Source organism: Cyprinus carpio, chromosome B7, assembly GCF_018340385.1.
Source record: "Cyprinus carpio isolate SPL01 chromosome B7, ASM1834038v1, whole genome shotgun sequence".
Taxonomy (NCBI): domain Eukaryota; kingdom Metazoa; phylum Chordata; class Actinopteri; order Cypriniformes; family Cyprinidae; genus Cyprinus; species Cyprinus carpio.
In genome coordinates, this window is record NC_056603.1 from 21,989,025 (window position 1) to 22,014,094 (window position 25,070).

The 25,070-nt window shown below is 39.8% G+C and overlaps 1 pseudogene; it reads right to left on the reverse strand.

Moving 5' to 3' along the window:
* Positions 1-22,011, reverse strand: part of LOC122137826 — a 28,009-nt pseudogene extending 5,998 nt beyond the window's left edge.
* Positions 22,012-25,070: the final 3,059 nt, after the last annotated feature.

Below are 25,070 nucleotides of genomic sequence, written 5' to 3' on the forward strand. Positions count from 1 at the left end.
GGGACCGAAAATAATATCGTTCAGGTTATCGCCAAAACCGTGTTAATGCCTAGTGCCTACAACAAAGGGCACCAATGTACAGTAACGTGTGCCCCGACGGACCAACCCCTAGGTCGTAACAAGTATCATTAAAAAAAAAACGTCCCCTTACAAACTGTTCAAAAACACAAAACCAATGAGATTGGCGCTTTTGTTTCACATGCCTGAGCTTTTGAGTTGTTTTTTTTTTTGGGGCCGCGCAATCACAAAATGTCTTTCGGCTGAGAACACTTGAAAACCTACAGACGAAGAAGGAAAAATAATAGACCAAGAATGATGCATCGAGGCAAGATTACGGTAGAAATGCTGCTGGGTCTCATTGGGTTACGGAACCCCAATGCTTTTTATGACTAACGTTTGACCAGTGACTAACAAAAGCTCAAGACGAGGAGTTTTTTTATGGAGAAGGAAATGTGGCAAGATCAAATAGGAATTTCAAATGTGTACTATGTTATTTCTGGGTCCCCCTTTATTACGTGTCCATTCTAATGTCATGGAGTGCATTCGCAACGTTGTTCACTCGGCTCTTCGCCAGCATACATGGCTTGGGTATGAACCCAAAAGCTGGCAACGAAAACATGGTTTGGCAAAAAGTCCGCAAGCGATTAATCATCCCATTAAGAACTGGCCTTTTAGGGCTGCTTTTCACAACACCTGGCCCATTGTTTTGGAACCTAGAGAATAGTAATTTGCCACCTTAACTCGGATTCATTATGGCATATGGTGAACCACGACAATCGCAGCTCCCAGATCTGGGCCAAAACAAAGTCTTATTCCTCTTCGTGGTAGGTGCCTTTTTTAAAAAATTTTTCCCCAAGGATCCTGGACCTCTCCTGCTCAAAATGCGAAATTAATATAAAAAGACTGCTAAAAAAAACCTAAAATAAAAAAAAATCAATAAGCCCATTCCAAAGCTGGGTTCCATCTGCGGACCCCCGGATGGACAGCTATGAGCTGGAATTCCTCCAGAAATAAACCAATGAGAGGAGACAGTTTTGTTACCCTATTACCACTGACTTCCCCCTAAACACTGTGACTTGTTATTAAACAACATTTTTGGTCTAATAAAATATAAAAAAAAAGCAAACATTGGTTAAAGTAATTTTAATCCCTGCGGTTTTGGAACAAAGCAAAATCAATCTCTACAGGTGTGAAAAGCACGCTTTAACATCCCCCCCACTAAATGAGACCCAAGCCCAACAGTGATGTGCAAAACGCTCTCCAATGGTGTGCTTTTTCCACCATGTCCACGTGCGTGGTACAAAACTTCGGCTAAGGTAACGGTACGGCAAAACGGGCCCTCGGGGCCCTCGGCAAGGTTTGCATTTTTCACTGACGCAACTTGCAGTTTATTCGCTTTTAAGGTGGGCGAGATTTATTCACATGGTCGTTATAGTTGCCGCTGTGCCGTCTTTACTGTCTCATCTCCTAAAAAAAACTTTTTCCAGTTTCCATATCGCCCTAGCACTGTTCAAAAAAGGTGCACGCGTTTACAGAAAACAGTTGCTTTCAAACCAAATCCTGTTCGCGTGGGGCTGGTGCGGATTTAAATTCTAGCCGTTTCTTTTGTGTTTGTGACGCAATTTTTTCAGTTGACGAATTCTCTCGCGCCCAAACAGTGCATCAGCATAGTTTTAACACACCCACAACGTCACGTTTTTTTTTTCCCCCTTAATGGTACAGTTGTCACCTTGGGAACCCTCAACTGAGGTGGTCCAAAAAAAAAGTAACCATGGTAACTGTAAACGCATTGGAAAACACACCCCAAAAGTGAATTGTAATGCGAACCGGTGCCGTGTCATACGCATGCATTGGAAAAAATAGCCATAGAAGAGAGTTAGGTAGGATGAGGAATCAACCCCACGAAGACCATGACAAAAAGCAAAGAAAAATTTAAAACATTTATTAAAATCAAGACACAATGTGCAAGGTAATGATGTCAATGATGTTAAAGCATCAGCTGATATCGTGACATGGGCCCCGAGGTTAATATATGTCACAACCGAGATTTGGGTTCTTTAAGCGAAGGCAAGATTTTTCAAGAGTGGTCAAGAAGCCACTGGAGAGTTTTTTTTTCGGGGTCTGGTTTTTTTCACCAATGACAAAACGATTATCAGACTTGGAAATATAGATGTTATTATAATTGCTGTTTTAGTAAAACCTTTGAAGCTTCACAGTGGTCTGGACATTGAGCCAACTGCCGCCTCCTTTTTGTTGTTTCCACACAGAAAAAAGTACACATATATCAGGTTGGGAACAGGATACAACAGAATCGAAATTATTTTGGGTGGCACTACTGTTTTCCTTAAGAGAGAGCATAGGCCTAGGTGGGAATCAGCGCTATGATGCCTTGCTAATCCTGCAAGTATAATATGGCATAAGACATGCCTACACTCTTAGACCAATCACAATCCTAAAGGCCAGTCTTCACACACCAAATCCCCTCAATATCCCTATTTGTTTGCCTATGTCTTGCAATCACAATCAAATTTAAGAAACAAAAGCGAGTCACACCTAGAAAAGATGAAGGTCCTAAAAAACTGCAGCCCTTTCTGATGTAGAGAATGCCTGTCGGATTAATCCCTGAGCTCAATACCCATTTCAGAGGCAGTTTGTCTCTTTGTGTATTGTAGGGTATAATATGGAGATTGTTTTAAACCAGAGCAGATCTAACGCAGCTCGTGGAGGGACACGGCTCAGCACCAGGCTGGGTCCTGCAGCTAAGATCTCCCCCCGCCCCAAATCCCCTGCGCTTTGAAAGTTCCATTCTCAACCTTTTGGCCCAGGATCAGTCCGTCTGTAACACAGAATCTCTCAATTAATTCAATCGAAGTCAAATCTGAAACAGTGTTTGTTGTTGAGCCAAAAGATGGCAGACACAACAGTAAATCTCTCTCTGCTCTCTCTCTCTCATTCACTTCTCCTCCGCTGAACCGCTCAGATCAATAGGCCTGTCTTGTCCCTCTGCGCGAGAGGCAAGGGAGGATAAAAAAGAAAACGAAAAGCACCAGAGGATGAGAGCAGGGTCGTCCCCAGGGAGCTTTTACAGGTTTTTTGGAGGGAAACAGCGTCAATCAGGGCTTTTGATCAGGGCCAGAAACTCAAAGGCAACGCTGAGCTCCAGGGCCAAAGCCTGCATGCCAGCAAGCTCACAAATATACAGGATCTTTTTTATCTAGAGGACTAACAAATGGTCACAAATAAACTCATACACACACACACACTACTCAGACACACAAAGGAAGTGCTTAACTCTCCACACAATGGTCAAAGTCCCTTCCCCACAGAGTGATGAGACCAAGCCAAACCCGCTACAGAGCGCCAGTGACGTGAGCTTTAACAACCACGCTATACAACACAGAGGGCAGCTTGGCAGCGTCCGCACAGGTGGCTTTTATCCTAGAAGGTTCACCTGTAGTTTCATAGTAACTGGGTTGATGAAAATGTAATAGCTAAAGCCTATTGTGGTTTTTCCTCAAGGTGTGGATGCTTGTAACAATAGGCTAAAGTGCAGTATCACGGTAAAAACAAGTGATCTAATCTTTTCAAGTTCCTTGGTTCAAAACCTCACAATCCTTGCCTCTCACAGAGTAGGATTTTGCCTGAAACAATCTTTTAACATGCTGCTATAATCTTAATTAGCAAATTATAACATCCTTCGATGAACGAATCCCTCAGGTTTGGGGGAAACTACAAAACATATATTGCTCCCATTAAAACGATAAAGCTGTCTAGAGACTCAACTGTTTTTATTGCTATTAAGAATATCCTTTCTCCTCCATAAAATTTAAAAACAACACCTCTATATGCTGTCTCTGTTATGTTATACACAAAGGAGGACATTTTTTTTTTTTTTTTTTTCACAGAGCCATTAAAAAAACTGTGCCATATCGAATGTCCAGGTTACCTAGTCATGGTAACAATTTATTTTAGGACTATAGGGGCAACCATAATACTCACCAACCTGTCCAATCATAGCTCTCCCTTGATTGACCTTTGATCCACATAGAATATGACCGGACCACTTTCAAGCACCTATAAGCGGCAATCGTTCTTTGTAAAGGATCTGACCTGTTTGCTGCCTCTTGATGAGGACCATCAATTCACAGTCAATGATTAGATTTTCTTTGCCCTAAAACCCAGATAAGAATCTTGATCCCCAAGCAGATGCTTTCATTACAACTACAGGAGATGAAGTATCGGTTTAAAAAACCTTATCTGATTTTTGACAATAAATCTTTTAAAACGTTTTTAGCACGTTTAAAGTTTAATTAGCAAATTACGACCATACAATTTAGCCAAAATTTTAAATAAAACCGACAAGAAACAATTCATACTATACAACATTGTGCAAATGTTGCTAAGGGCATATAGTGAGATAATTTACCTTCTAAGCGATAGCGTTAAGTCACTGATACCTTCAGCATAACCTTCATCCAACAGGTCCTGCAGAGACAGTGGAAAAAGTAAGTTAGGCCTCTTTAAACGAAAAAAAAGACTGTAAGAAGATAACAATGACACTTTCTCAGACAAGTAATGACAGTATTTGAGACAAAAAATGAATTTTTTGTGCAATTTGTAGTATAAAGACAGGAAATTACAGTGAAAAGGATGAAATTTGATGAGGATACGATGCAGGCTGGGTTGAAACTTGCTTCCCCTACTTGAGCACCTCACAATGGGTGTGAACATATCCAAGACAAGATGATGAATGACATTATAGGAGTGATTGAAAATCTTAAAGAGTAATAGATCAAACTGACGCGATTCTGTCTGCACATCCCATAACAGAACAATATAAGCAGGTGTATGGAGACTGGAAGTGTCTCATCTAAGATATTCAACCATGCTCTGCAACACACACACACGCAGCTGTCTATAACACTTCTGTCAAGTTCCAAACCAACCATCAGTCATAGAAGAAGTCCTGGCCCCAGCCTCCCAACACACCTGCTACCTTTGTCCTAATTTCAGCACTCCAGCTGTCGGCACTACTAACATTCATTTCTCTGTGGCCCAAAGATGACTGGCTGTACCTCACTTTTGAAGCTCTGCTGCAACTGCGTGTGTGTACGTGCCATGACTACCTGCCAATGAGGAGCTGCTTGTGTCTTCCACGATAGACAGGCGCACTAAAACGTCTCTTGCTGTACGTGCCTCGGCCAAACACTGGCCGCTAGAGGACACAAAGCCGCTTTTTACAAACACACACGTTCCACCATAATGCTCGAGAGAGGTTAGACCGACAGCATGTGAGGGGTTTATGCTAATTATGCGTTTGTCTGGATGATGATATGGGCTGCATTTAAAATATGAGTTCTTCTCAGTTGGTTGAAATGAGAATCGGTCAGCAGAAATTCTTCTTCTTTTATTTATTTTTTTGTTCTCTCTGCTCATTCAAGGTCAGGAGGATTTGGCTAAAGCGCTACGTTGCCCTTTCATGACATGGACGTGGCTGTGTTTGAGAGTGTGGATCTCGCATTGGCTACCGTGTTTGTTCAGGCGAAGGACATTGAGGGGCTGTGAGAAATTCACTAATCCCTGAACTTCACCTCTAGTGGCGTTTAGGCACAATCACTGTGAAAATCTGTCACCCCCTCTCAGTCACTCTTAAAAAGCCTCTATAGAGTCCACCCATCCCATATATTGAAGCCCTTTTCTTGCGTCTTTGCTCCACCACGATTACAATGCCTGTGAAGCTGTCTCCTGCAGAGCCCTAACAATAATTATAAACATTTTTTAATTGAAAGATGTGCCTTTCAAAAACCCAAGAATGTCTCACAATGTATTTAAAAAAACAAAAAAAAATCAGAAACACCTAACAATGAATAAAACAAATACAAAAAATTTTTTACATAAAAATATAAAATTTTTTTAAATAAATGTAAAGACTTTTTATATAAGACTATTTATGGTAAATGCCCAAGAAAAATTTCCCAGTAAGAAACCCCAACCCAAAGGGGCATTGCAGTGCCCCTTAACCCTCTGCGATGGTTTTCCCTTTTTTTAAATGCATGTTTTTTTACATTTTCCCAAAGAAAACCCTCAGAGGTAATTGGCTGGGGGGAGTGAAAATCGATAGAGGCTGATCTCTTTCAGAAGTGTAAGAGAAGCTGAAGAGGGACTGTACCCACTCGGGTTTGTGTGAGGGAAACCATGTGTTTCCCAGGCACTCAAAATTTATGGGGGGACAAATTTCCCAAATTTATAGCGCAAAGGAAAAAATGGAAAAGAGTTTCCCTTTGCAAAGGTAGGAGAGAAGGATATGGGGTTTGTTTAAAAAACCCTTTTTTAAAATTTCCAGAGGGAAGTCTTGTAAGCAAAATTTTTAAAAAAAAGAATAAAAACCCATTGGAAAAACCTTGCGCCCTTGGACTAATTTCCTTTGGTCCGAACACATTAGCCCCATTTTTGTTACTGGTTTGTGTTTAAAAAGTTATAAAGAGGGAAAAACAATGAAAATTTCTGGGGGGGTCTTTGTCAGAGCATTTTAAAAAAGGCCCGTGAAACAAAAAAACGGGCTTAAATAAAATCTGTCCCAGAAACCAAAGAAACTTTTTCCCAGCCCCCAGTTTCACACTCTGGGGAAAACCCAAAACCAGATTCTTTTGTTTTAAGGGAAAGGGCCAAAAAACAGCAAAAAGAAAATTTTGATATTTTACTCCCAAAGGGATCCCCACGGGAACCCCGGTGCAACAAAATGTTTTCCCCAAAACACATAAAAAAAATAATCAAAGCACTCCAGTGCTATGTTTTGTTGGCCCTGTGATCGGGGGGAAATAGCCTAAATAAATTTTTCTTATGAAAGGACAAAATACAAGAGTAAATTTTAAAAAAAAAAACTAAGAGAAGGGAAGACATAGAGTAAGAACTTTCAAAAGGATCTTTTTGTTTGGTCTAAGTAATTAGCCGGGCCTTCCATATTGTGCCCCCGTGATGAAAACTTTTAAAAGCTTTTTAAAAAAACAATGGTTTTATCTGGGCCCGGATTCATGTCTTGTGTGCACCGAGTAGCATATCCCAAATGTTATAGACTTATAGTTTTCGAACAACCCCTTTTATTTATATGCTCTTTTTATGGACCCTTTTTGCCCAAGTCTGTGGTGCCTTCAAAGATTAGGGGTCTCAACTCCCGTACTGAAACCCCAAAAAAAGTATCAAAAAAACTTTCAGATTTAAAAGGTTTTCCCTTAAAAACTAGGTTTGCTCAGATGATGGGCCCAGGGTTTGGAACGGCCGTTTCTTCCCTATCGGCCCGATCAGTGATGGCAGATCAGTTCAAAACTTTTCGATTTCGAGGATCCTTTTTTTGCCTTTTTAAACTGTAGGTTTGATGCCCAATTTTATTTGTTGTTGTACCCGTTTTTTTGGGTTTTCTTTTTACAGTTTTTTCACCTCAAGGGATTTCCATATTCAAAATTTCTGTATAGTGATATTATGGGGGTTTGCGTGCCATCAGAAGGGCCTTTAAAATTATGCCCGCACGGTAACAGTATAGGGGGTCCTTTGGAAATAAACTTAAAGGGACCCCCGCCCCAATTTTCCCTCTGCTTTTGGGTCATGTTAATAAAAAGAACAAAAGACAAAAAAAATCATTTTCTGCTTTTGGCCCGAATAAGTTTTTTTATTTTAAGGGTTTAAAGCTTTAAATTTTTTAAGGAAAGACTAAAGAAATTACCTTGCCTTTTTTACTTTTGATTATTTTAATTTTCTTTTAGTATTTTTTTTTAACCCCGAATAAAAATTACTTAAAAAAAATTTATTTTCGTTTCTTTTTCCCTTTTGTTTTTTTGCGCTTTTGTTTGAAATTTTTTTTTTATTTGTTTTATTTTTTTACTGTTTTTTTATTTTGGTTTTTTATAAAAAATTTGTTTTGTGGGAAAAGTGGTTTTTTGTTTTATGGCTGAAATAAATTTTCTCTTAGAAAAAAAAAAAACAAAATCGGCAAAAAATTTTTGGTTACCGGCAGATCACACTAAAAAAAAAATGGGAAAACGGAATTGGCCAAGAAATTCCCAATGGGTGAATCTCTAAATTTAAAAAACCCTTCCCGTAAAAAAACACTTTTCACTTAGGTTTGGCCTGGAATGTTATACCATATAGTCTAATAAAGTCACGTTTCCAAAGGTTTTTACGACCCAAAACATTTAAAAGCTTTTTTAAAGGACATTTAACCCCCCAATGACTAAAAAAGCCTAAAAAAATCCCCCTTCTGGATTTAATTAAATGTCTTTTAATAAATTTTAAATAAACCCAAGCAGCAGTTTGGAGGGAATAAACTAATAAACCCTTATAATTTAACTATTTTTTGTTTAAAATGTTCAACACTCAACGACAGAAAAAACCCCTGGCTTTTTTTTAGTGCCCAGTCTGCCAGAGCCCGAGTTGGGGGGCCCCTTGGTCTAGTGTTTTTTAAAATATAAACCGTCTTTAAGATAATGATTGTGGGGCCGAATGCAAAAAACACAGATGAAGTGGTTTGGGGTTTTTAGTTTTAACTGGAAAACCCTCAAATGCATTGCAAGTGTCTTTTAAGGGGTATAAGGGTTTAACCCCAAGTGGCTGGCCCCATTAAAATGTAAGCCTATGAAAAAAAAAAGCAAAGCGGAAAATTTCCCAAAAAGAAAACCAGGGGGGTTTCTCAAAAAAAATTAAGTAAAAAGGGTTGTGTCCCAAATTAAAAAAACCCTATGAATGTGGCCTTGTTTATTTTTCCTTTGGGTCCCCTGGGGTCTTATTTACACTTGAAATAGGGGTTTAAAGGGGGGGGTTTTTGTGGTTTTTGTTGTGGAAAGTCCCACACAAAATCTTTTGTCTGTATTTTCGTCTTGCCGCCCCGCCACAAGGCTTTTATGGGGCAATTTTCCCCAGCTGTGACAGTTCGGGTGACACGGGCCCGACACGCCCCCACATAAAACCCCACAGAATTGATCATTCCCCCAAGCCTTACAGGCCCCCGCCTTGGGAAATTTTATCAAACCCCGGGGGAAAAAAACCAATAAGGGCTGGTTCTCTCTTCGCCTTCTCACTCCTTCTCTGTCCCCTTCGGTTTTCACACTCGCAGAACAGTTCTAATCAAATTTAAAAAAGGGCCCAAAGAAAATGGGGTTTCAGCGCGTGAACCGCAGCCCCCCCAAAAAACCACTCCATTTTTAAAGACAAATTTTAAACCTTCCCAAAGAAAACATAACCTACAGGTGCCATATTTTTCCCCGTGAGACAATAAAAACCCGGGAAAAATGTCACGAGCGTTAGACAGAAAAAAACTCGGGAACTGAATTCCCCGTTTAATCTTGGTGGCGGGTTTAAACTTGCTTAAGGTATACGGTTAAAGCGCGGGATTCAGGAGGGGGGATGATAGCAGCGTGTCAAAAAAAGGGCCTCGCTGCTAAAGGGGCCAAACCAAAAATGGAACTCCCCACACTCCCCCCCGGGACCCTACAACTTTCCTAAAGTGAGGATGGGAAAAAGGGGGGGAGTGCAGGACCTACCTAAGAAACCTCATACTTTTAATGAGCAGGACCGGCAACCCAGACAACCTGAACTACTGAATGGAGTGTCAGTAAATTTTACGCTAATTAAAAACAGGCACCCAATATTCGCCAAATTTTTTACTCACCCCTTTTTGGGTTTTTTTCACTTTTCCCCTTTCTTTTGCCTTTTGAAAAAGTTTTTTGTTTTTTGGCCCATAGACGAAAGAAAATGGGTTTTTTTGGGCCCAGTGATTTGATTTTTTGGCCCCAAAAAAAAACGTCTTTCCCCAAAAAAGAAAAAAATCAAGAGAAATAAAAAAAAAATCAATGTCCACTGCGGGTTTCTAAAATTTTTTGTTTTTGGGCACCACTGAAAAAAAAACAGGAAAAGAGGTAACCCAAAAAACAACCCCTTAAGTTCCTCTCGGTTCCCCGTCTGTATTGCAAAACCCCATTTTGGAAACTTTCAATGTGAAGGGAAAAAAAAACAACCCGGGGGAAAAGAATACAATTGTATTGGAGCAATTCATGAAGCGACCTTTACCCTGTGAAGCGGGTTTTGGTGTGTATTTGTCCCTTGGGGGCTTTCCCTAGAAATAAAAAGGGTATGTGTGCCCGGGGGAACTTGCAGCTTTAAGGAAAAAGATTTTCATTTTTTTTATTTATTTTCATTCCCGTTTTAAAGTGAAAACCCGGGAAAATGTTCAGTGACACCCGCATTTGTGATGGATTTGGCATGTTAGGTTGCAAAACCCCAAAAGGTCATAAAATTTTTTCAGCCCCGATTTTTGGGGGTGAAAAAAAGACAATGGTCCAAAGCCAAAGCCATGAGAGCCCACTGAAACCCCAAAGAGTCAGTGGGGCCCTTAAATCTGCAGGGGAAATTTTTTCGGAGGGGGTTTTAAATGTCACTGCTGACAGACAAGGTTAAAGCAAAAAACTTTGAATTTGGGTTTGAACATTAGGTTAGAGCTTAGGCGAAATTTAGTGGGGAAAAACCGGTAGGAGCTCAAACTTTAAAAATAAAAAAAAAAAAAATAATAATAAAAAAAAAAAACCTTTGGTGGTGAAAACAGATGCTGGTGTAAAGGGGAAAAAAAGGAGAGAGATTGGCAGAAGATGGACGTTAGTAATTGTGGTAAAAAAGCCCCTTGATTCAATGTTTAAGCAATTTTTTTAAAATTACGAGGTTGCCAATCGTTTTAACCCCCGGGCCCCGGCACAAAAAGCCCAATTTCCCCCGAAACCAAAAATCCAAAAACATGTGTAATTTATGAATCACGGGTTTTTTAAAATTTAAATCAAAACTAGAAAAAGAAGGCAGTGAATGAGCTTGTGTATCTGGTTGTGGTCTGTTTTTCAGAGTGGTTAGTTTGCCTGAAGGCAAAGATAATAGAAGAATTAGAGCATTAGTAGATGTTTGCATTTTATGATCACTGATTGTCTTTATATGAGGAATGTAGTCTAATTTCCTCCTCTCACAAACAAGCCACAACAGAAAACAGGGACAGATTAGAGAAAGAGAGACGAGAGGGGACCTATTAACCAAAAAAAAGTGATGGTATTGGAGAAGTAATACAATAGATGCTACATTGATGAGCATTGTGTGAGATGGTTTAAAATGCCCCTAGTATGCCATTTCGATTATTGCTTCATGCAATTTGTACTGTAGCTAGTATCGTGAAGCCAATGATCGGTAAAGTTGCAAATCCAAAAAGTGCAGCAGTTAACTAAAGTTTATGTCTCTCAAAGAGAGAATCGACTCTGAACAGCCGAAACAAGTTGTTAGTTCTTTGAATCACTCCCTAGCCATCACGGGGTAACACATTTACATAATTCCCACCGTTTCTAATGTTGATGTGGCCACAAACATCTATTAACCCACCTTCCAACATATCTTATTTTAAAAGATATATTTTTTGGCATGTTGATAGGGCCAGTGTAGAAGTGACAGGGAAGCGAAGTGGGGAGAGAAGGGCGGGGACGGCATCAGGACACGTCTTCAAGGCAGCGATTCGAACTCAGGATGCTTCGTAGTGCAGAGCGTCAAGCAATGTCCGCAGCACGCAGCCCACACGTCTATTATCAACCAACTCAAACAACCATTTTTTCTACTGACGCTGGTTCTCTAATCTCGGGAGAGCGTCAAACGCTAGGATTCCAAAATGCGTTCGAAAGGGAATGACTCATTACCTCCTTTATTAATTGCGACCACTGGCTCCCATTGACAATCACAACTCTGTAAGTATGATACATAATAGATGGTTTATATTTTTTCTACAGACTGTTCAAAAATACATGAACTATGGCAATGAGCATATCATTTGTTCCGACATTGGTGCGTAACCCACAAATCACAACAGAGTGTGGTCAGAACGGAGTAGTAGACTCAACGACCAAAGTAGAGGAGTTTTGAGAGACTGATCTTAAATGCTTCTAGCCACTGAGTGGGGGGACTGTTTGAGAATCGTCTGAAAAAACAAGGTGATATTAAATGCATATTTTGACCGATACAGTTAGCAATTCTTGATCCATGACATGCATGTGTAAATCTATGGAGGATGAATCACAATGAAACGCAGTCAGGAACGTAAATATAGCATAATCGGGGCACTTTAAGAGATACTCAAACTCAAGTTTAGAGGGGATAAATCAACTTGTCACTTATAAACTTTTTGAAGAAAACATAGCACACACTGGCCAAGGATTAAACGTTTTTAGCATGTATGGGTATAAACACTGTGTTCTGTGTAAGCTGTTAAAAGCAGTATACTTTGGCCAGACTAGGCCTATGGCGTCAGACATAACACATAGCTATGTTATTTAACGTGTGCCACATGAGAGTACACTTCCGGACTTAATAGATAAAATTTATTCAGTGAAGTCAAATAAATACATACATGTTGTACATACATGTATGTACATACACGTCCTACGGTGCTTTAAGTGTGTGCATGTGCATATTATAGTTTGTCCATGTGAACAGGTTCACTTGTGTGGGTTTTTATAGATATTGAGTCCAGAGAATAGCAAACATTACTGCTTAATATCAGCGCCATTTTGGCAGTTGCACGTGGTTTGGAGAAGGTGTTGTTTCTGGGTATCCCCGGTCATACTGGGGTGATTAGATCTGTAACCGTGGGTACACAGCGTCTGTTATGGTTTATATGCTCTTTTTTTTAAGGTGGCGATAAGAAATCTTTTTTACAAGTGGTGTGTGTGGGCAGAGCTGGCTTGTGTCAGTGTCTGTAAAGGCTCCGTAGTAATTTTCTCAGATGAGATTAAAATTGCAAACAATTCACTCACAACATTACCGCATCCACAATCACAAGCGCTATACGCCTGTATGTCACCCACAGCACGTACTGTCCATGAGAAAAACAACACACACCTGTGCGCATATCCTTCGCAGGCACTCACATACACAACCTCTGTCGCTATAAAGATACAGAAGATATCAGATCCACTAATGTTAATACAAAAAGCTCAACAAAATGCGAGTCCTTGTAGTGTGCAAGTGAGGGGGTGTCACAGTGAACCACTAATATTGGTGTTTTACATCAACACACCAGGGTGTGTTGTTTCCCGGATTTTTTTGTTGCATCAAAAACCATGAAATGCTTAACACAAGAGCAGTATTCTAATGACAAACAAAAAACAAGAAAGGTTGGGTAGGAAACTTCAGGCGGTACACACGAGGAATAGGCGGAGCGACGATTTCAGATACAAAAAGAGAACGGACATCCCCAACACAAGTGCTACCCACTTGCATCCGAGGGTGTGCTTCACGTGTGGTGTGTGTTGTAGTGTGGTGTGGTGTTGTGTGTGTTTTTGGTGTGTGTGGTGTGTGTGTGGGTGTGTGTGTGTGGTGCGTGCGTGTTGTGTGTGTGTTGGTCACTACATACGGTGTCGTCCAATGTATGGAATTAACTTGCAGCGCACAAAATTTCCGAGTATAGGTCCAGAGCAAACTGGCATAATTTCACTTCACGAGCACTTCACAGCCACATCCTGTACATATCAACTGACACATGTGCGTACTGAAAAATGTTGTGGCAGAGTATTAGGAGAGCTAAAAGCATCACGTATCACTTGCAGGCAACAACCAGACCTTACGGGAGATAAATGAAGCAACATACAGGTCCTGTGCGGCGAAGCTCCTCAAGGTACTAGAGACACCTTTAAAAGCATGAAGCTGCAGAGTGAGAGAGAGCTTTGAGCCTTGAAAACAAAGCATCGCTCCCCGTGTGTTCGACTCTCTCCTTCCCCTTAGGTGATCCCCTCCTTTCCCTCTCCCTATTTCCCTCGTCCTTTTCTCTTTAAAGGCAGAGAAAAAGGAATAACTCAAACTGGCCCAAAAATACAGAGAACAGACTTTTCAAACATTGTTTTGAACTCCAGCGTTTTTTGTTTTTTTGGTACCTCCTCTCTGGACTTTAAAGAACCAGAGTAACAGAGAGCTACAGAAATTTGTGGAAACATCAAAGTAAGAGATTTACCAAATCCTTCAATATTACTATTTAATAAGTAACTCAACACACAGATAGACAGTGATACAACCATGAATTATTAAAACCCGGTGACAAAAAAAAAAGCTGGGCTGTGGAAATGGATGTTTTTCTTATTATTGGTATCGCATAATGTGATGAGCAACAAGCGTGTGGTGTTGGAAAATGTATCAAAGACAATATGGGATTGTAAGATTTCCTTTGTTAGTGGGAGGCACACACAACACCAGGGGGTCTTTTTTAAGTCTTTTATACTCACCAAGTATTCACTTTATACTCAACTTCAGCCAATATTATGAAATGTTATTAAAATTATTCTATTTTAAAGCTTAAATGTAGTTTAGTTATATTCTCCTGATGGCTAGCTGATTGTTCAGCAGTCATTACTCCAGTCTTCAGTGGCACATGATACTAACATTTTTGAAACATTTTTTATTATCAGTGTTGAAAACTCTGCTGCTCAATTTTGTGGAAACTGCTGAAAATTTGATTTGACGAATTTTATGTTTGCATGTATATTATCAGTATATACATAACAGTGAGGGGGTAAACTGCGAAGAAAGACTGTTATTTACATACCAACAAATTCAAGAATCTCAATCATACCCTTTGAAAATACAGAAGAAACCAAAATGTGCAGAGCAGCTGAATAAATTAGGGTTTTTGGGAAGGTTGGACACAACGCTGTCCTGAGCTCTGCTGCTTCGTGGTGTATTGTGTGTGTGTTTTAAGGAAATGTTAGAAAACACAGCCAATTCTCAGCTGTTAATCCCTGGCAATCTCAGTCCACACGTTCCCACAATGCACTTTGATCTCTAGAGCACATCCGGACAAACAGACGTACTTTAGACACTATCACAACCAACACACCACACACACACAACACACACCACACAACACACCCACACACACACACGAACACACACACACACCACACACTATTCTCTCTCTCTCATGATGGCACCTAGCCAGGCGCCATCCTTGCCCTTAGCCACACTCACCATGCCACACATACCTAAGGACTATTTTTACACACATATTTACCCATTGCATTACACATAGTTAAATGGGAAAACACATAAAAAACACAGGCAAACCATTTAAATCCACCTACAACTGACATGACTGCAATGCTTTTAGGTTTGTACTACAAGCCAGCGTTGCATGTGCATTCTTAACCAAGAGTAACTTGAGAGAATGTCCAGTTCCCTCAGACCTGCCACTTTCAGTGTCCCATACTCATTACAGGTATCTCAACTTAGATTTAGTGCATGTGCTGCTATTCCTGCCTTATACAGACTCATTCAAAAACCCCAATGCAAAGACTGAGATCAACGAACAGTCAGTGTATTTACATAAAGTCTTTATAAAATGTGATTTTTTAAATGCTTTAGTCCAAATTAAACTTTGCCAGTCATTCCCAGTCCATTTTGCGAAGTCGGACTAATAGACTACATCTAATCAGACTACAGTTGGCCTTGACAATTTTCCACAAACGTTCCATTTCAAATAAGTTACTGTTCTCTTGAAACTCTATATAGTCATCTCAAAAAAGTCACACAAAAAACCCAGTCAAATTCTGCTCTTAAACTTTCCCTTAAACAGCAGCTTTTAAGTGATAATAAAAATGTTTCTTGAGCACCAAATCAGCATATTAGATTGATTCTGAAGGAATACATTACATTTTAAGATATATTTCAATAGTTTGAAAACCATTTTTTTTTTTATATATATATATATGGGTGTGTGTGTGTGTGTGTGTGTATATATATATATATATAATATATGTTTTTTTTTTCTTTATTTTTTTTTTTTTTTTTTTTTATAGTTCATTCACCGCTCGTGATATAGGAGGTGACAGAGCAGCCACCTAGCGGGTCCCTTCACTCTTCCTGTCCTGGAAGGAACAATCTACTTCTCCTCTGTTAACCCTCCTCCCTTCAAACAGCCCTACACTGGAGCCAGGTGCATGTCCCACTCCCCAGAGGCACCCTATTCCCTTTTCTTTCTCTTTTAAAGAGAAACATAAGCCTTCCCTTCCGCCCCCACCCTCTGTCTTTCAATCTTTTTCCTGTCATCCTTTTCTCAACCAGTCCCTAGGAGAGACATGGTAAACCTGACACGTCTAGAACAGAAAGAGAAAGAAGTATGAGGGTAAGTGCGTGACAACCACACTTGAAGCTTAAAGTGCGAAGAAATACTTTGGATATTCGGGAACGGGAATAAAAAGAGACAAAGGATATAGTGCATATACTGTCACTCTTTGTGCCTACAAAAAAGAACATTCTGTATAAAGACAGCAAGAGAAAGAAAAAGTGTGTGGTTTGTCAGGAAAGGTTTAAATAGCCCCAAGCCTCGTGAATGAAAAAACAAAATTCCCCCAAAAAGTTCTGAAATTCCCAAAAGATTTCTTTTTAGAATTACAGCTCTCTATTTGATCTAAGCTTCAAAGTGGTTTGGTTCTCCTAAAGGATACTACACACAGAGTGGATACAGAAATGCTTTCAAAGTCATGATCAAGCCTGGTTTTATAGTTGACCTATTTTGGCCGCGTTTTTACTGTTCCGGATATTGTGTTTAAAGCTGTGATGTTTCCCTGGTTTTTGCCCTAGTTTAGAACTGTTGTGCCAACTGGTTTTCAGAGTGGATTTCAAAAGCCACATTTTCAAAGCAGTAACATCGTCTGGTCTTGGCACTTTGATTTTGTCGGACTGATTTTAGAGCTATGATGTTGAGTTTTTCTTTCTTTGATAGTGTAATTCCGGACTAGTTTTAGCGCTGAGGTGCTAACTAAACTGAAAGATGTAATGCAGTGTGGACATTAGTTAAGAAAGTCCGATCCTCAGATTGACTGATGACTTATAGTGGCATCGGTTTAAAAAAAACAGCTAGTAGTGGGACTAACCCACACAGAAAGTCCAGTAAATCACTGTAAAAGTCTGCCGAAATTCTATAGTAACACCCCATTAATTGGTAACCAGTAAGTTAAAACCACAGCTGGCAGGATTGTTTTTACAGTGTGGCACCTGTAAGTTACACAAAACACAAACACACTAACAAAGTTTGCACCATGTGGACACAAACAATCAATCATCACCTTAGAGGAAAATAAGCGAATCACTGCACACTCACTTCAAACTTGAATATTTAAAAGGGAAACAGTAGGCTTCATATAAGCGGACCAACTAATGGAGCTAGACTTTAATTTTCATTGTCCCACATGAAGAGCCACAGTGCAGCATACTATCAGGCAAACCACAAATCTGACTTCCTACACTTTTTGAACAATAAAATTAATAGTGTAATTTACTAATAGCACAAGACCTATGCAAACCAGAACTGAAAAAAGTAATAGGCAGTGACTTATAAAAAACATAAGTCAGTGTTTGTGTTTGAAGGCCAGTTAACAACAGCACACAACACAAACACAACTCATCAAACAGATTCCTGACTCAGACTTCCCACTGTCCATACATCTGAACCACATTTTTACAACACAGACACATACAAACGTCCGAACTTAACCAAAGCTGCTATAAATAACTAACTCTCCAGGTAGCCATCACTAGACTCACCCCAGTATTATCAGCCTGTGTTTATGAGGGAGGTTTATGCTTTCTTCGTGCTTAGGGAGTGAGGTAATTCATTGAATTCCACTCAGTGGCTTTTCTCAATAAGAAACATCAGTATTAAGGCCTGTTCACACCGGGACGAATTTCGCGCGCGATATTCGCCGACGTTTAACGCCTCGTGACTAAACAAAGGGGCGCCAATGTGAGTGTGCACACCGACACGAAAAAACGCCACGCGTGAAAAGCGTCATTTTTTAAAAAACGCCTCGGGTTCGTTTTTTTGGTTTGACGCACCGCGTCAAAAAACTAATACGACCAATGAGAATGGCGCTTTTGCACACGTGTCTGGAGCTTCTGAAGTTACGTAAAACACAACTTGGGGGCGCTCAAACACAAAACTGTCTTGCTGAGCACACATACGTAATGGCGAAGAAGTGTACGCCAAGTAGCGTCTACACTGCCGGGAAGAAATAAGACGAAGAAGATGCAAGGCAAGATGAATGTAGAGTTGCTGGTCTCGTTGGTGGTCGGAACACAAAGAACTATATGACAAACGCGACAGCGATTACAAAAATCTTGATAAAAGAGAACTAGTATTTCTAGTATTTCTGTTTACATTAAGCGCCATCTAATGTCAGGGAATGAATTTGCATGTTCACTCGGCTCATCGTCAGCGAAAAAAACGCTTGGGTGTGAACACAAAAAACGCGTTGAAAAACGCTGGCGAATAACGCGCGCCCGATATTCGTCCCGGTGTGTACGGCGCCCTTTAAAGAAAAATAGATTGTGTAACTTAATAACTTGTGACAAGCTGGTATTAAAAGATGTGCATTATATCAACATTATTCTAAAGCACCAACTAAAGACCAGGAAAAAAGTGGTGGCGACATTAAAAACTCAAGAACTCCATAAATTGATCCAATCAATATCTCTCAATGGAATTAACAAAAATAACATCTTCAAATAGTTCACTTTCAATCCAAAAAAACAAAAGGGGAAAACTAACAAGGGGATGCAAATCTTCTTTCCAGCTAAACCAGCCTCAAATTTCATCACTACATAAAATATAAATTGTCCCAGAGAGGCTTTTGTGTCAAAACAAAATGAGTATTTCCAAATAAATATTTATGGAAATACCTTCTCTCAATTCTTTCATTCTCACAACACTCCATTAAGCACACACCATTGAGTTATTCAAAATTGTTCAAATGTTTGAATTCGTTCAGCAGGGATCCTTGTCCAGCCTGGCCAAATCACTTCACACCAACTGGAAAAACACACACGCGCACACTCACACACACTCCTCAGTAGTGCTATTGTTTCTTAAACTCCTCATTAGTACATCAGAGGGTGGGAAAACAATCAGGTTGTGTTAAAAACAAACCCTGCGTCAGATTATCATATTTAAATAATGAAGGCAACGTTAAAGAGAAAAAGAGAAAAACTTTATGACTTTATAACTGTTGAATAAATATAAAACAGGTAACTCAATGAAGCCATTTCAGACTTTGTAACTGTTGTTCAGTGCATTTATGATCTCGCCAGCCACAATAAAACCTCCTTCTCACAGCAAAGCGTGAAAAAAGTAATAAACTTCAAACTGTGTGGAACTTTTGAACCAGGCAAGAACTATGTGTTCCATTCTCCTTAAACATGTTTTCCTTCCTCCCTTCACACCACAAGATCTAAAATCCACACCATTGTGGTTACAATTTCTTTACTTGCAGTGCAGTACTATGCATCTTACATGCTAAATAAATCTTTATTGCCACTACTTTCTTAGAGAGTTAGAAAAGAAATGCAGCATTTCTCCAGCAAAACACTCCGGACTCTGAAAGTTTAAGAGCGTCAGGTTTTGTGTTTGGATGTCCCACATATGATGGATTGAGTTTTAAGAAGTTTGTGGCTGCATTCTCCTGCTGTTTGAGACGGCTCTTTAATAGCAGCCTTCTGGATTTCCGTTTCGCTTTTTCTGTCACGCTCAGCGTCTTCTCACTATCTCTCCACAACCTCAAAAAAAGTCTTTTGAGACTCTGCATCAGCCCTTGGCCAAAAGAGGCTTACTCTGAGGTATTTCCAGAGGATTTTCTCCTCTCCTAAACGACAGTGCTCTTATGTGTTTACTAGGATGCCAAATCTGAGACAGACGGGCCCTCCCTCCACCCCTCTCTCGACTTCACAATACAGCGCTGTCACCAGCCTGTCAGCCTGCAATGCTTTCAACCCACCGTGATCTATTACCTACAGAGAGAACTTGCATCTGTTCCTAGCCCTCACACAGTTTTCTTCCCACCACGTTCAAAGAAACCATTTACCCATGTGAGCCGCTAGTGAAGAAGTTGACACGCCTTTTGTCTAAACATGACCGCTAAAACATTCTCCTTGTTGGGCAAATTCAAGATAGAAACGCATAACTTTTTGCATGCAGGAAGAAAGGCGATATAAAAATCCAATATATGCTTTCAAATACATAAATACCGCCTTTAAGATCCCAAACCTACTTATATTTATTTCCACTCAAAATGATGTGCCTGTCAGAAATAAACAGCCTGAACCTGTCTGGAAACCTGACTTTTCCTCTTCCTATCATTCAAAGGAATAACAACACAAAATCTCCTCCTCTGGCTTCAAAGGCAGCAGCTGGAAACCGTGGAGAAGCGTTTTTAACAGACATCATTAAAGGGAAACGTGTATTCAGAGATGTGTTTCTCCTTTAATCACTCCTGGTAATAACGCCTTTGGCTTTTATAGCTTGGGCTCAAACTACAGAGTTGTTTCCAGAGAGTAAACTATTGTTCTTGGTGACGTCACAAAACAATGGCACCTCGTTTTCAAAGCGCGTGAATTGGCGTGGTCTGGAAGCGCGTGTGGGCCTCTAGAAGCAGGCAACGATCATTTCTGCAACGCGAATATCGCTTATAACACGCTTATAACATCTAGAACACCAATAAGGGTAGTTGACTTTTAACTTTTTTATTCAACATGGACTTTAAATGTACGCATGCGTAAATAAATGTATGTTTTCTTACGCGTAAACATTTCTTTCGAGTTTAGCACCATTGTTTTCACATTTTCGACTTGACTAGATCATTTTAAACAGTTATGTGATGCAACAACTGAATTCTTAAATTTACAAATAGGCTATTCAATTTATTCTCTCTGTTAATATGAGGTCATAAAATCCCACGTATATAATTACAGAATAACTGGAATTCTTTGATTAAAATAGTTTTAGATCACTTACAGCGCGTCACAGCGCTGACACTGCATGCTTGATATGTCATCTCATACTACCATGAACTGAATTGCATGCAGCGACAACGGAAAGAAAAGAGTGGTTATTGTTGCAGTTTGTAAACGATGTTTATCACAACAAAACAACCGTTTTTGATCAGTTTGAAAGCCAAGCTTTAAAGAGCTCCATGCATGCACCCCTTACTTCAAAGTGCGCAATATTTCTCCAGTCAATAATCACTTAACACCCAAACAGTTGATTCCTACAGTCTTGGGATGAAATGAATGATAGGTGAAGCGCAGACAAGTTCACTATCTCAAAGTCCAAAATCTTCACACGTTTAACATGCACGTGTGATAAAAGTCATTAAAAGCGTCCACGTACCCGTGGAGAGAGTCCGCAGGTATTTTTCTGCTGGGAGTCCTGCTGGTCTACACGAGAGCTCGGGCAGTAATACTTCTGTTTAACCATCCAGTCATCCAGTCCTTTCCTCGCCAAACACGCGTTAACTACAAAACTATCGCCTAAAAGAGCAAGAAAATTACAATTTATACATAATATTGTTGTATTTCTCAGGTTAAACAGCTTTCAAGGTTTGCTTCTAGCGCTTTTCTTTTTGTTTACGCCTAATGTTCAAAGATGCAGCTTTGTTTTTATTAGTTATTTAGCCAGTTCACTCGTTTCAAATAAAAAGAGTTATTATTTGTATAACAAATAAAGTTACTCACCTTCAGGACTCTCCCTCGCTTTACAAATAGCAGCTTTAAAAAAAAAGAAAAAGACGTCGAATAAATGGATTACTCGAAAGAGCTATATCACAAGCGCTTTAAAATCAAAGACTTGCTGTTCAACACCAATAGGTGCCGTCTTACCATGTTTGGAATGAAGTTTACCCATTTCTCTGCATCGGAGAGCAAGTGAGAAACATCAGAAAGAAAAACAATCCAGAAAGAGTGCGATATTTGTGAGCGTCCGTGAAGAACAGCGCGCGGGGTCCGTACACATCCAGCAGCGGCGCAGGGTCGAGTGATCTGCGGCTCCAGCGGACCAGACGCGAGGCGCTGCAGCCACTCAGCGAGCGTGAATGACGCCTCGCGCAGGCCGCCTCTCCTTCAGTCTGATTGGACCGAGGCGGCACATGAAAGGGAAGCGGGATTCTTTTGGAGTCTCCAAATATAAAAAGAGCAGCGCAAAGCCCCCCGTGGGCGCCATGAGCAGGACGTCAGCTAAACACGTTCAGCCGAGCGGACACCAATCGCTGCTTTGGACAAGAGCTGAATAACATTAAAGTGTGAAAAACGATTGTCTGGATAAACTGTAAACTCCACTCTAGTAACAAATTAGCTTCAAACTTTTTTGAAAAACACTTTTTAACTAGCTATGTAATGTAGCTAGCATGTAGAGTATTAATTATGTAGCCTACACCAGTAACGGTGAACAAACCCCACGGACAGTGTTTAGCCTACAAGCATATGAAGAGTTCAGATGCAAAAGCCTCTAAGTGAATTCTGAAATTTTCATCTATAATGAACATTTTTATCAGGCTCCTTTAGGTTCAGTAATTTTACTCTAATGGCAAAGTATTGGTCCTTTTGTATGCAATTAAAGTGAAAGAACTGAACATAAATATAGCAGCCTGATAAAAAAAAATGCCCATGTTAGAAGAAATTTTCAGACGGCACTTTTAAGAGGTTTTTGCATCTGAACTCTATATCTATCTATCTATCTATCTATCTATCTATCTATCTATCTATCTATCTATCTATCTATCTATCTATCTATCTATCTATCTATCTATCTATCTATCTATCACTAACAATGCTTTATTGACAGTATTGTTAACAATTACTATATTGCCAAAGCAAATTAAGCGAGGCTACTTGCAGCACCAAAAGTATGAACACCAAAGAAAATAGATGTTTGTTAAAATAAAATAAAACATGTATTAGCAATTCTGTATCTAAAGAACTTCACTTCACAGCCAGTGAAGGTGCAGACAACTGGCCGTAGTAAGCGAGCAAAGTGTGATGTGAATAAAGCACTGATATTAGGTGCCAAACATAAACAAACAAGTCAACTGAACTCCTTAAAATCTTTCTAATGAAAGCTGAATGAGGATTGAGAGAGTTCCAAAGAAAAACATTCCAGTGCATCACTCTCTCTTCGAGAAGAATCTTTTGCAGGACAAGTCGTGCGTGTCCGCAGTCTTGGAAAAACTCATGTGCATACAAACAAACTTGTGCATATGCCAGAGTGGGGCATCAATGCCACAGCAGATCTCACATCCTGCCTCTCAAAGCAGAGGATTCTGTCTGGCTTTGAATCTCCCAGACATACACGCACATATACACGCACAGAGATGAGCATGTTATTATACCCTGCATACACATATTTTTTTCTCTCTCTCTCTTGCTCACACACTAACACACACGCAAGGGCTGGGAACCAGCCGGCTAGTCGCTTTGACACACTTCCTGTGCTTTGAAGCGGCCAGTGGAGAGATGGCTTTTCCCATCATCGCCTTTGAAGCCTGCTTGAGGAGGAGGCTCTGTGTGTATACATGGTATGGGGGAAGGGAGGTACTGACATTAATACATTGTAATGGCTCATCAGTTGCTTTTACATTGCGAAACGATTAAAGCAGCATGGAGAAAGTTTTTGTCTTTTGCAACATCTAATCGAATAAATGATTTCTCTCACACATCCTGTGGTTCTTCTCATGATGTCCCTGCAGTAAAACTGTTACATTCCAAAACATGCTTGGAATGATACATAATATTTTAGCATTTTAAATCACCTGTAAACATTTCAGCAGATAATCAGACAGCAAGAAGAGTACAAGGCCAGCAACTGTGGGGTGTTCAGTGGACATGTGACCGTTGCTTTTTTCTTATGGGACAAAGGAGTGCTGGGTGTGTGAGAGGGCAGAGGGCAACAGTCCTGCAGTACAGTGCAGAGTCCTGGGACGGCTGCAGAATGGGGCTTTGTAAAGACCCAGCATGCTGTGTGTCAGAAGAGGGGAGTGTGGGACAGTTGTGTGTGTTGGGGGAGGGTGGTGAGAGACAGCAGGCTGGCATGTGTGTAGTGTGTATGCCCGCTAGATTAGCACCATGACCCCGTTGTGCAGTGAGTGCAGAGACAGTCAAAGACGGGCTTCTCACATGATGGGTAAAAAAAGCCATCCTGTGTACTGCAGAATATTATTTACTTTATAATAATAATAAAAAAAAAACTTAAATGGATAGTTCAATAAAAAAAAAAAAAATCATTTATTTACTATCATGTCATTCCAAACCTATATATCTTCTGCTCAAGATAATTTAAGAACTGTTTTTTTCTTCCATATATTGTAAGCCAGTAGGATCTACAACAGCACTGTTAACCCCATAACCTTTATTATATCATTATATGGGAGGAAGATATAAAGAAAGATATAAAAAGAAGATATAAAGAAGATATAAGAAGATATAAAAAAATCTTCTTTTGTCTTCCACTGCAGTAATTGGAACAACATGACAATGTCGACAATACTTACTTTGAGGTGAATTATCAATTATCCCTTTAAGAAAGTTTACACAAACCTAATTGTCCTATCAGACTTGATTAAAATTGCTTAAAAAACAGATAATTAAAAATGCATTGAAGCCCAATATAGTGTATGCTGTGCTCTAGGAGTAAAGTATCTTACTGGATAAGCTTTTTTTAAAGGTTCATCCTGTAATTAAAAGGATGCTGATGTGGTGTTTTATCTTAAGGGCTCCTGGTGTAAAAAGAGGAAACTGTGGTGTCCCACTTAAGAATGCCGTTTTATCTGATGAAGCACACACAAACATCCGGACGCATACACATACTCAAACACATGTAGCTTCTCATAATCAGGCATCACAGCTGAGAGCATTTAACACAGCTTATAATGCAGATGCATTTATACGCACTTTAAAAGTTGGATTTCAGTTGGACTAAAGCAATAAATCAACTTTTTAACATGCAAACTCTTTAGTCTGACAGAAATTGTATTGTGAGTGTTGGTTTTTGTGAAATAGGACTAACAGATAATGTGATTGTAACTTGGCTTCATCCAGGATGTATACACATTAATCGGACTATACAGTTGGCATTTGAGAATGTCTCCTTCGTGGTTATCAGTGGCCTTTTGGTTCTTATAGGTCACAGAGACACTCAACACTGTGTGCTTTGTGTGGACAAAATAAAGTACTGATCTAAGACCAGTTTTGCAGCTTAG